This window comes from Typopeltis vanoorti, chromosome 3 (genome assembly GCF_054136105.1).
Source record: "Typopeltis vanoorti isolate ZY-2024b chromosome 3, IOZ_Tvanoo_1.0, whole genome shotgun sequence".
Taxonomy (NCBI): domain Eukaryota; kingdom Metazoa; phylum Arthropoda; class Arachnida; order Uropygi; family Thelyphonidae; genus Typopeltis; species Typopeltis vanoorti.
Window position 1 is genome coordinate 102,966,500 of NC_143551.1, and position 13,180 is coordinate 102,979,679.

Below are 13,180 nucleotides of genomic sequence, written 5' to 3' on the forward strand. Positions count from 1 at the left end.
ATATAATTTCCTGTGGTGTTGTTTCTTCCATAGTTTCCTCATTTTCTTCAATTTGTGCTACCATTTCCTGAAGTTTTGTACCCAGATGCTTTTATTCTGAATTTTCAGAAGCTCCATTTGTACTTCGTTCTGCAATTGACATTCTGGGAAAAGCTTTAATATCTATTAATTTTAAATTGCAATTTAATGGATGTAATATAAATTTCATCATCTCCTGATGTTTTTTTTTTAAATCCTGAAATCTGCTTGTAAATTAATCTAAAATTACAGTAATCATTTCAGTGAATATTTTGCAATTAAATTTTTCTTCAGTAACATCTTCGAAAAACACTTAGTTTCTGTACAAGGTAAAGACTCCCTCTAGTAATTGTAAGGCTGTGTTTCCCTTCCCTTGCAACTTTAAATTTAGCTTATTAAAATGTTCTGTCATATCAAGCAGAAAAACAAAAATTTTGTATCTATTCAGGATTACCGAGAAGTTCCACATGATTTATGTTATAATTTTTAGTGGTTAAGAAAACTTACTTCTTTTAACCACGAAAAAAACGTTCTAATGCTTTTCCTCTTGATAACCATCGTACAGATGTAAATGTCACTAAATCTTTATGTTGACTACCTAGTTCCTCTAAAAATGTGTCAAAAAGTCTGATTCAATGCCTGAAATTGGATGAAATTGAACATTGGCACAACAACATCTATCACTCATTTTAGTTATGGTAATAATCCCAAAGAATTTGCAACTAAAGCTTCTTGATGCAAAACGCAATGAAATTAAATAACTCCATGTGGAACATGAGTGGAGAGTGTAGTGTGTCCTTTAGACACACTAGAGGTCAAGCAGATCAAGAAGTTCTCGAAAACTGGAAGATCCATCACGCAGCATTGTGCCATATCGGAAATATCATTTGATTCATCAACCACAATAGTTATAAAATCGGCAGAATTAATATCCATAATTTGCATATTTGAAACTTCTGCAGAAATTGTTACAATCTGTTCCTTGACAGTTCTAGCTGAAAGAGGTAAATCTTTAATTTTTTTATGTATCTTGTCCTTAAATAGAATTTCAGAGACATTGTATATGCAATTTTTTAGAAATTCGCCATCGGTAAAAGGTTTTCCCGCTTTTGCTATTTCAAGGGATAACAAAAAACTTGCTTCATTAGTATTCAACGAAAATTTTGTCCAAGTTGACAAATTTCTTTGTTGAAGTAATGTTTTCTTTGGTAATTCTTCAATAGCTTTTTTTCTATTATCACTCTCGGGATATTTTTTACTGAAGTATAAATGTTTTCCTCGAAAATGTCGTTCGACATTACTTGATTTGTTATTTTGAAGTCGTAGATGGCAATTTAAACATTGCGGATTTCCATTTACCTCTATAAATGCAAATTTCTCTATCCACATTTTGTTGAATCCTCTGTTTTCTTCGATTATTTTTCTTGAACTCATATTAGGCGGGTTATTATCACAAATTTACCTGCAAGTAAAAACACAAATTCAACATAACATAATAAAAATTAATTTGTGCATAATATTACCTGACACTAAATTAAACACTAGTTTAGTACCAGAATAAATAAGTTAACAGAATATTTATTTTGACAGTTAAAATCCGTATGTATCTAAAAATCGTGGTGTTTGACAGGACAGCTGATCAATTAGTTCAAATTTTCGCCGTGGTGCTAGTTACCTTAGGCATGCATAACACACGTTACATGCATAGTATCTAATGCCCAAGCCATATCAAAAAACAATATTTAGTTTGTATTAATTATGTATCTTTTAATTCAGTATAAAAGAGCCGCCAGTTCCCGACCCCTGTTCTAGTGAACCTGCTAGGATGTTGCATCTGAGGTATGCTGATGATACTGTACTCCTATATAATGACATGAAAGAACTAGGTCAAATTCTTGACATAATTAACAAAATCAGTAATAACAGAGGACTTGAACTAAATCCTAGCAAGAGAAAGATTATGGTTCTCGAAGGAAATACAAACAGGGAAGCTTTTGAGAAACAAGTTTACCTTAATGGAAAAAGAACTGAGGAAGTCAGCAACTTTGAGTACCTGGGATCCATTATTAATGTGAAGAATTGCTGTTCAGAAGACATCAGAAGAAGGTGAGGAATGGCTAAAACAACAGTCAGAGACTTGTCTAAAATCTGGAAGGATGGATCTATCTCCATGGGAACAAAGTTGAGGATTTTGGATCCAGTTGTTTTTCCAACAGTGACTTATGGATGTGAGACTTGGAACCTAAAGAAGTCAGATAAGAAAAGGATATTTGCATTTGAGATGTGGTGCTACAGAAGGCTGTTGAGGATATCATATACTGAAAGGTGTACAAATGAAGGGTGTTAGAAAAGATCAGTAGAACTTTAAGGCTCCTTAAGGATATTGACAAAAGAAAGTTAAAATATTTTGGACACATTGAAAGGATGGAAGGAGGACTTCTCAGAACAGTAATAGAAGGTAAAGTTCCTGGAAAAAGAGGAAGAGGTAGACCATTAATGATATGGAGGATGGTGTATGTGGAGCAACTAATCTTCAGAGAGTTGAAGTCTCCAAAAAGCAAACAACAGGACTACATGGCGAGGTCTGGTGTGGCACATCACTGAGCATCGGAGTGACCATATGGCATCTGTGGATGTCCAGTGAACATATAGATAGGGTGTTGCATAACCAAGAAACTGATGCAGGAAACGTTCATGTTGTCTGATAAAATGCTTTAGAGGTATTTAATGCATTATTGTCTCAATAATTTTTTTCAAATTTTTGTTTGGATTGATGTATTTTGGGGAGGGGAGAATTAAAAAAAATGAGACAGGCCTTAGAAATCAAAATTCCTAACATGTTAATACCAGTTAGGAATAGGAACATGAGGATTTGAATTCCACAACTCTGGTAAACAGTGTCATTTACTAACTGAGCTACCAAGACATCATTCCACAATCACAGCATAATGTGTGCTATATTTTAACTTTTAATTATTTAATCTTTAATTCTTAATTGCTTCTGTAGCCTTGTAGTTACCTCCATGATGCTACATCAACAAAAGAAAGACTGCTATAGATTAAATTCTATTTGCCAACTGCAACAATTTTTTTCCCTAGGCCTTATTTCAGCCATTTCCCAAGTTAGTTGATCACTGATAGAGGCATATAGGACTTTTTCTCCTAGAAATTCAGGTTGTAATGTGACACTTCAAAAAAAAAAAGATTGATGTGGAACCAACACCATTTACTTTATTTATTTACATTATTGTTAGGAGTAGGAACATCTCGTGTTCCTATTCCTAACATGTTAATAATATGTTAGTTAGGAATAGAAACATGAGATGACAACAACAGTGCTTCCATACACCTGTCATTCATGGTCTATAAATCCTCAGTAGAATGAGCTCAAATGCTGTTTATGATGATGAAATCCCAAATTTTGAAATTAGTTTTTTATTTATTTATTATTTTTTTTAAAATATAAATCTTACAGCTGAAAAGATGCAAATCCTATAACACATTACTGTTATATATAAATTAGACGTTAAGGGGAAGTAGGAACTATTAATGTATTTCTTGAACAAGTGAAAGCTATAGTCCTTTGGTTAAGAACAAAGGCAGATGGAAATGAAAATGTAACTTAAAGAGCTGACCCAGTAATTGAATCTGTATGGATATTGATCAGCAGCTATTTCTGTTAAGAGAAGGAAGTGAAAAAATGATAGTAGTCAGTTCAGCAGAACAGCTCCTATGAAAATACAATTAAGTGGAATGCCTTCTTCTATTTTTTGGAGAGTTTGGAGTGCCACCCTAAATGTGTAAGCAGTATTTATTCCAAATTTGTGGCAGATTTTGGATTTGAACAATGTTAGGAGTTGTATAGGGAAGAAGTAATGTCTCATCTCATCTTCTTTTTACCCTCTTTAACCTTGCGGTGTTGAGAGTTTATTAATCATCGGACCTCAAACCGTTCACATAACAAGGTGGTCAGCCCTATGTCCTGTAGTGTTGACTTCTCAAGGCCGGTTTGCCTGCTTTGTGGGATGAAAAACTCCAGGATAAACTGGGGGAAAAAACCCTATTGTCCACGCCCAAGACTGGCTAACTTGGCTATGGCTGAGGAAGATCCTTCAGCTCCTCACATCACAGACAGGAATCGAACCTAGGACACTCCTTACCTAGGCATATGGTTGTGAAGCGCACAGCCACTAAGCTAACTGCATGGAAGTAATGTCTAAAAATATAAATAAATAACCCCATTAATTCCTTTTATTCTTGAAAGAGAGTAGGCAGAGATCCTTTATCCCTAAAATTTGAAGATAGTTGGGCAGCCATCTCTCATAGTGAGTAAGTTATCAATAACTAAAGACTTTCATGGTGGATGGGGGGGAAGAGATGAGAGTATCATGTGGCCCTAAACTATGTTATTTTCTGTAATAGTGTGAATTCTATAGTTGCTTTTTTTCAGATTTAGGATTGAAAACCAGTTTGAAACTGATTCATAAAAACCATTGAATCAGTTTAAGGCAAGGTTAAAAAAAAATAATAAATAAAACTGATTACATTAGGAACTGGCCCAAGATAAGTCTAAAAAAGTTCCTCTAGTAGTGGCTAGATTCACTATAATCAAATCTGTAACTGTATTCCTTTGGGCAGCCTAGCACTATGAAAGTAAATGTCATTTCCACAAGACTACATGCAATGTCTTGAGGATAGTTAATTTTCTGGTAAAGAATCTACAAATGCAATGTATTTTTATGAGGAAAGGCTCAAAGTATAAGTTAACTGAAGAAGAGACATCTAATTATGTTTGGAAATATGGGTATTATCAAAGACAAGTAGAAGTCAGATATTTCTTGCAAGAAATGAGATAGGACTGGAATTTTAATAGCATTGAAGTGCACAAGGTTATCCTTCTTCAAAAGCAGAATAGAAAAAAAATCTAAGTTTAAGGCATTGGTTATGAAAGATCTTGAAGATTGGAATGATGTGAAATGGGGATGTGAGTTCAATGTTGCAAAATGTAAGGTTTTAAAATTTGGAAAACAAAGATGGGATGCAGAATTTATGCTTGATGAGAATATATTGTTGGAGGTAGAGGAAATAAGAGATCTGGGAGTGATAGTGGATAAGGATCTAAAATTTAGGGGACACATCGCCAAAATTGTGAAGACAACACAAAGGCTTCTGGGAATGATGTGAAGGACACTGACGTGTAGAAGTAGGGAGATTCTTGTTCCGTTGTATAAGGCTTTGATTAGGCCACACATGGACTATTGTGCCCAGATTTGGTCACTGGGTTTTCAGAAGGATGAAGATATGTTGGAAAGGGTCCAAAGGAGACTGACTAAGGTAGTTTCTGACCTCTGGAATGTCGAGTATGAGGAAAGATTGAGAAGGTGTAATTTGCAGAGTCTGGTGGACAGAAGGAAGAGGGGGGAGATATGATAGAGACCTACAAGTTGGTAAGGGTTGTTATAGGATCAATGCTGGAGAAGTTTTACAGAGAATAGTGGGAAATCAGGGGAGAACCAGGGGTCATCCCTGGAAACTGTATAAAGAGGGAGTGATAGGTAGGTTTTTTCGTGCAGAGTTGTGAATGATTGGAATGCCTTGCCTGAGAATGTGGTGTCAGCAAAGAGTTTGAATGTGTTTAAAACACGGTATGATGAGCTGTGTGCGTGTGTGATAAAAGGACCTCCCAGATGAGTCTTTGACTGCATGAGTTCTTGGGATGGTAATAATAATAATTATCCTGATGTCCCAATTCACATTAATTTCCTGCAATCTGGTACCAAGAATGTGATAAACATCATGTAATATTTTCAACTTGAAGTACATAACCTTACATTTTGCAGCATTGAATTGATAATCATTATCCTTCACCCATAATGCCAGTTTATTTCGATCATCCTGCAGGATATCAACTATTGCCCTCCCTAATTTTGCATCATTTGCAAACGACTGAATATCCTCCCTTAAATCTTTCCCTATATCATTGATATACAAATTAAAGAGTAGTGGCTCTTTAATTTGTATATCAATGGAGAACCCTGTGGTACTCCACTAGTCACCCTCATTCTTCTAGATTCCACTCCACCATATACTACTCTCTGGTGTCTGTCTGCTATCAGCCCCCCCCCCACCACCACCATCCATGCTACTAGCTTCACATCCATTCCCATTTGTTCCAACTTTTGCAATATGTGCAGTATTTTGCAATATTTTCCCCACATGCAGGGGCGAATGCTGGTCTTGAAATTCACGCTTGCTCTTGTTATCATTCAAAGGAGTGAGAGGTGTGATTGAAGTCTGATTAGCGGAATAATGAATTACTGACCATTTAAAACTATATATTTAGAAATTTATGTGCATTTAATCATACAAATGATATTCTGTCTTTTGCAATTTAGCTACTTGAATACAAATTCTACCCTACGGTTCATCTTTATGAACTAGTCAATAACATCATCATCATAAAAAGTTGGTTGTAACTTAATTTCCCCAAGCAACACGCATACTTGTAAAAGCCCACTGGCTAAAGCTATGTTAACTGCGTATGACCTATGTTTAAGCAACAGAGTGAGACGACGTGAAGGGAGCAGAAATGGCTATGCACGCGCATGAAATCACAGTGCTGCAATGAGGACCTGGAAGCTCCGACACTGAGCAAGCCAAGGTAGCTTTGACTAGACAAGCAAGAATTGGCTTTCAATACACAACGCAAAGCTTAATTATTGCCACGCAAGCTTAAGACGTCTTCTGCCTACAAAAATAAAAGCCTAAATGGAATGCTTATAAATGCATGCATTTATTAACAAATCAATATTACTTCTTTCTCAATTAATGAGCTTGCACAGCAAGCATGGAGAATTTGCCACTGCCCATGTGGTATTTTGTCAAATGCCTTTGCAAAATTCAGCAATATCATTGTGTAGTCATTTCTTTTATCCAATTTTGCTGTCACTTTAATATAAAATATGAACGAATTACTAAGACAGGACCTACCCTTTACAAAGCCATGCTAGTATCACATCTCTATCCATCCAATTGTATTTTACATTTAACCAACTTTTCCAATACTTTAACAACAACTCCTGATATATTAATTGGTCTGTAGTTTGCTACTTCTGTCTTGAAGCTACCTTTATGTAATGGAACTATCTTACCGTTGAAAGTTTATTTTCGCTTGGTTAGACTAGAATAAATTTAGTTTAATCCTTTATCCAAGTGTGAGCAAACAAAGTTTGTGCCTGAAGGTATCTTCAGGACTGGGGTAAAGTGGTACAACACCGGGCAACTCGTTGCAAAGGTGGAGCAAGCTAACATCACTCCTATCTCAGTATCTCCCATAATGCAAAACACATCTCCTTGCAGATATGTATAATGTTATGCATTAAGGGAAGGGCCACTACCCAGGCTAGTTTCGACCTTTATTAAGGTCTCTTCAGTGGGAGCCAGGCCCAAGTGGATATACCAGGCAGAAGCATTAGCAAGGTCATATCTACCTACAGGAGTTGCCAAACGGTGTGCCACCGTTTTATTAAATTACTCTGGATTTAGAGAAAGATGTTGAAAGTTTATTTTTCACTTTGTTAGACTATAATAAATTTAGTTTAATCCAGTCTTTCCAGTCTCCTGGAACCTTGTCAGAGCTGAGACTCAGACTGAACAACTTTATAAGAGACAATGTCAATTCTCTTATCCAATATAATATACAGACAGACATGCTATTTAGTCTAGCTGCTGTATTCATATTCATATTTTTCAATTTGCCGAACACCTCCTGACATGTACCTCAATTTTGACATGCATCTCTGTTACATCAGCAATTGCAAAAATTGTCACCTGGATGATACACCTTTGCAAAATGATCATTCAGCAACTGAACTATTTCTTTTGTCTCTGTCACCCTCCCACCATCAGCATTGATTAAAGTCATCCCACTACAGTCATTTTGCCTCTTATTTACTACATAATGAAAAAACTTTTGGACTTTGGCCTACTTTGCTAATTTTCTCTCATAATGTGATTTGGCCTTCCTTAACATATTAGTCATCCTTCTTGCTTGTTCTTTGTACTGCTCCTGACATTGCTGATCACCTTTTTCTTTATATTACACTTCCACAGTATTTACTTTTTTACAGCTCTTGTTCTATATCTCTACTTATCTACCCCTCCACTTGGTTTATCTTCCTAACCTTGGGTATGCAGTCTGATATCTCCTTTGAAATAATCACTGACCACTTCCTATACACTACTGACATTCTTTCCTTGATAACTTCTGAAGCACTGCTCCAAGATGCCAGTTTTATAGTTCAACATAAATCCTTTCTCTATAGAGAATTTCACATGTTTGGCAACTTTCCAGAACAAGACTGCATGGTCACCCTCCCTAATTGGAGACAGAATGTCTACATTGGTTGATATATCTTCTGATGCTATTATCAGATCCAATACTATACTCTCAAACTCCTTCCCCCCCCCCCCATAACATGTTGTTTAATGTAATTATCCCTTACCACTTCCATCTTGCCATGCCCACTTTCCACCATCCATCAGGTCCCCATAGTTAAAGTCTTCTATAATAATTATTCGACCTGCACTCAATATGCTAATCTGCTGATACATAGTATGTACATCTTCCTGTGGACCCTCTCCTCCGCCCCCTGGTCTAAAGCAGCACCCAGCAATATATTTTGTCCCACTGGCCTCTAGACCTAAAATCCTTTTTAACTTCTAATTTTGTTGGTTATAATTATTCATCATCAGCCACACCCTCACATATTGACCTATTCCCTTTATCCTCCCTGAAAATACAATGTCCTTTACATTCTATTCCTGTAACTATATCAATTTATGTCAACCAGGATTCACTGATGCCTATAATTTTTGGCCAAGTCAAGCTGACCAATGCCAAAAAGTTCTCACCCTTATTTCTGATACTTCTGGTATTTGTATACAGGCATTTTGACATCCCCTTGGATCCACAATTACCTTTGTGCAATATCATTATCATTGCCAACCCATTCGAACCTGAAACCTATGAAATTGCATTCAGCATTGCATAATCACTTCCGTATGCACCCTCATTTATCCTAAGGGATGACCAGACACATGCTTGATTGCATCCCCTACCCCTTAATATCTCAAGTTCCCTTGATATTGCATTTTCAAACTTTGACTAAACAACACTTTCTCAAAACATCTTAACTCTAATTCAAATGTAGTCCATTAGGCATATTCAAGTCCTTTTGTCCATCAAATTCACTCCATTTACATCAAGAAATTGCGCACCATTCCACTTGCATAATCTTCTCATTGATTCAATAGCAATTACAGCCTTTCTTCTTGACTCTGTCCTATCATGCCGAGGTAGTAGATTCACTATCTTTACTTCCTTACTCTTCATTTTTGCTTCTTTCCACAACTGTTTTATATCCATTTTTGATAGATTACCACATGATAAGTTAATAGTCAAACTAGAGCAGATGGGGTTTGATATTAGACTAGTGTATTGGATTGAAGGTTGGCTGTCTAATAGGTATCAACAAATTATGTATTGGGGAGCTATATCCCAGAAGAGGAAAGTCACTAGTGGTATGCCTCGGGGTCTGTTTTAGGACCATTGCTGTTTAACCTGTATGATAATGATATTGGCGAAGATTTGGATCAGGATATTCAGTTGTTTGTAGATGATGCAAATTTCGGACAAACTATGAGGAGTAGAGCAGATGTTGTGCCTTACAAGAAAACTTGAACAGACTGAGTGAATGGTACAGGAGTGGGGATGACAGTTTAATGTTGCATAATGTAAAGTTTTAAAAAATTTGTAAACGAAGATGGGATGTAGAATTTACTCCTTTGGGGATATATTGTTGGAGATGCAGAAAATAGGGTATCTTGGGATGATGGTGGATAAGGATCTAAAATTTAGAAGACATATTGCCAAAATTGTGAGGGACAGCACATCGAATTCTGGCAATAATGTGGAGGACACTGACTTGTAAAGTAAGAAATTCTGGTTCCATTGTATAAGAAAGTGATTAGGCCACATGGGGAGTACTGTGCACAGATTTTCATTTTCAAAAGGATGAAGAAATTCTGGAGAGGATCCAAAGGTGATTGACCAAAATAGTTTCTGATCTCTGAAATGTTGAATATGAAGAAGGGTTAAAGATGGTGTAATTTGTCTAGTGGATAGGAGGAAGAGGAGTGATATGATAAAGATGTACAAGTTGGTAAGGTGTTATAGGATAGGATTAACATCAAAGAGGTTTTTTATAAAATGGTGGGAGGTTGGGGGAGAACAGAGATTGCATGGAGAGTTGTGAATGATTGGAATGCATTGCCTGAGAGCATGGTGTCTGCAGAGAATTTGAGTGTGTTTAAGGCACAGCATGATGAGCTATGTGTGTATGACAAAAGGGACCTCCTACGTGAGTCTGTGACTCCATGAGGTCTAAGAATAATAATAATTAATCCTCTCTTAGTGCATATTTCTTCCCTATCAAATCATTTGTTCCTGCAAAAATGATCAACTCTTTCACTTCTCCCTTCTGCAAATAAATAGCTTCAACAGCATCCTTAATCTTCATACCCAGGAGACATGCTTTCATCAATTTCTCATTCTTCATACAATACCAGACGTGTATTGTATGAAGTAACACAGTGATACTGTCCATAGAACTCAAGGGGTGGAGGGATATCTTGAATGACTGGCCAGCATAGCACTGCACAGAGATGTTTCATAGACAATTCATTGCAGAGAAAATTCATCGCACGAATTATTCGTCATGGAAAAAATTCGCTGAAAATGTTATTTGTTATTAAAATTGAAATGATATTGCATTGATATTGATATATGAAAAGTAAATGCGGGTGTAAGATAAATTTCACAAAATATAGTTATTTACGTATTTATTTATTTAGATTTGAATTAAATTTTTATTCTTATACAGTGAAAGTAATATTTATGGAGCGGCGAGTTTCCTAATTTCTGTTTCATCTTAAAAAGTTCTAAATATTCTTTCTTCTTTAGATACTATAGGTTCAGCTCATGGATTATTAATATTTATAAAACTGAACTGGGGTGGTTTAGGGAGAAAGAGTGCCATGTTTAAGAATAATTATTCTGTGAACCGTTCACTATTTTTTCTGTGCACTTAAACACTCATCCAGATGTGATATATATATATGTATGCTGTTGGGTGTGTGTGTGTCTGTGTGTATACACACACATTTTTTTATCTGAACTAATTCAGAGAATGGGATGAGATGCAGACACCCCTAGTATATATTAGAGAAAGAGCTCTAGAGAAAGCTACTGACACAATGAAAAAGGAAAAGTTGGTCCTTGTTGGGGATCTAAATAGCAGAGTAGGAAATGATTGTCAGACATACAGAAATGTTTTGGGAAAATTTGGAGAAAAGAGCAAAGCTAATAATAATGGCAAATACTTGTTGGATTTCTGCTCAGGACATGGACTGGTTATTACTAACACCATGTTCCAACATAAAAATGTGCACAAATTCACATGGAGAGAAGAGGCAAGGAATAAGAAAAGTCTCATTGACCATGTTATTGTTGAAAGTGATGCTTTCTCCCTGGTGCAGAACACCAGAGTGTAAAGAGGATTTGAAATTGGAAGTGATCACTGTTTAGTCTTGAGCAGGTTAAAATTGAATTTCATATCGAAAAGAATGACGCGTAAGAAAGTTTTAAAGCGAATAAAAGTTGAGCAGCTCTCAGATGTGAACTGTAGACTAAAATACACAAAGGTTATTGAAGGAAAAATAAAAGAGTTTGAGAACAGGAACCAAACCTTGGAGATTCAGTGGCAAGACTCGAAGAAAACCCTGATTGATTCAGCTAGAGAGGCATGTGGTGAAGTTGTCTGCAATGATAGAAAAATCAGAACTCCATGGTGGACACAGGAAGTGAAAGAGGCAGTGAAGGAAAAGAAGAAAGCATATCAAAAGTTCCTGGCAAATAAATCAGCTTGTGCTCTTAGAGAATACAGAGACAAATGTAAGAAAGCTAAACAGTGTGTAAAACTAGCTAAACAAAAGTCATGGGAGGACTTTGGCAAGAACATAGAAAATAAATATCAAGAAGGTGGCAAAATATTCTGGAGGTTGTTGAAGAAACTTAGGAATGGAGGAAAGAGTGCAGCAAAGGAGTTAGAGATGATAAAGGTGAAATGAAAACGGGAGAAAAAGATATCCTTGACGTAGGGAATAATTACTTTGAAAATTTGCTAAATGAAACAAGCAGTGATGACAGCACAGTGATAAAAAACACTGACCAGGCATGCAGTCAGGAATATATATCCATACTAACGTAGAAAAGGCCATCAAAGGCAATTTTATTGAAATGTGGAAAGGCAGCAGGAGTAGAAGATATTCAACCAGTATGCTGGTATAAAAGTCTTACAGTGGCTGCACTGCATAGTTCAGAATGCCTGGAGAGAGGGACGAATTCCCAGTGATTGGATTAGAGCTCTCATAGTATCATCATCATCATCAATTCCTGCCATGTACCCTCAAGGGGTGTAAAGGATATGACAGTACCACATGAAAAAATTACATCATTACTAACTTCCTATCTACAATTTTCCTCCAAATCAGTCTGTTACTTGTCAAGACTCCAACATTATCAGATCTTATATTTCTATCGTCTAAGGCACTTTGTACCGTATCAATCCACCTATATCTTGGTCTTCCTCTGGGTCATTTTGCTGCCAACCTGGCAGAGAACACTTGTTTTGCTAATCTTTATTCTCCCATTCTATTTAAGTGACCATACCACCTGAGATTAGCTCTGCTAACGCATTCCTGGATGCTGACAATGTCAAGTTCTTTCCTAATATCCTCATTTTTAATATGATATTGCCATTGATGCCATCTGTTCATGCCTGTAATCTTTCTCAGGACTCTCATATCTGCAGTCTCTAGTCTTTTGTCAAGTGTTTTACTTCTGACCCAGCTCTCAGATCCATAAGTTAAAACTGGTTTGAACACTGTCTTGTATACAGCTAATTTAGTGTTCTGACTAATTTCTTTCTTATTCCATATGAATTTATTCAATTGACTTCCCACCATACCAGCTTTGCTGATTCTGTTGTCTATTTCTATATTTAATTTACCATCTTCACTAAAAATCGTGCCTAAGTAGCTG

General features: G+C 36.3%; 1 protein-coding gene across 2 annotated transcripts in view; it reads right to left on the reverse strand.

The window, feature by feature from the left end:
* LOC150108435 (uncharacterized) overlaps positions 1 to 13,180 on the reverse strand; it is a 292,118-nt gene that overhangs the window by 1,036 nt on the left and 277,902 nt on the right. The window lies entirely within an intron of this gene.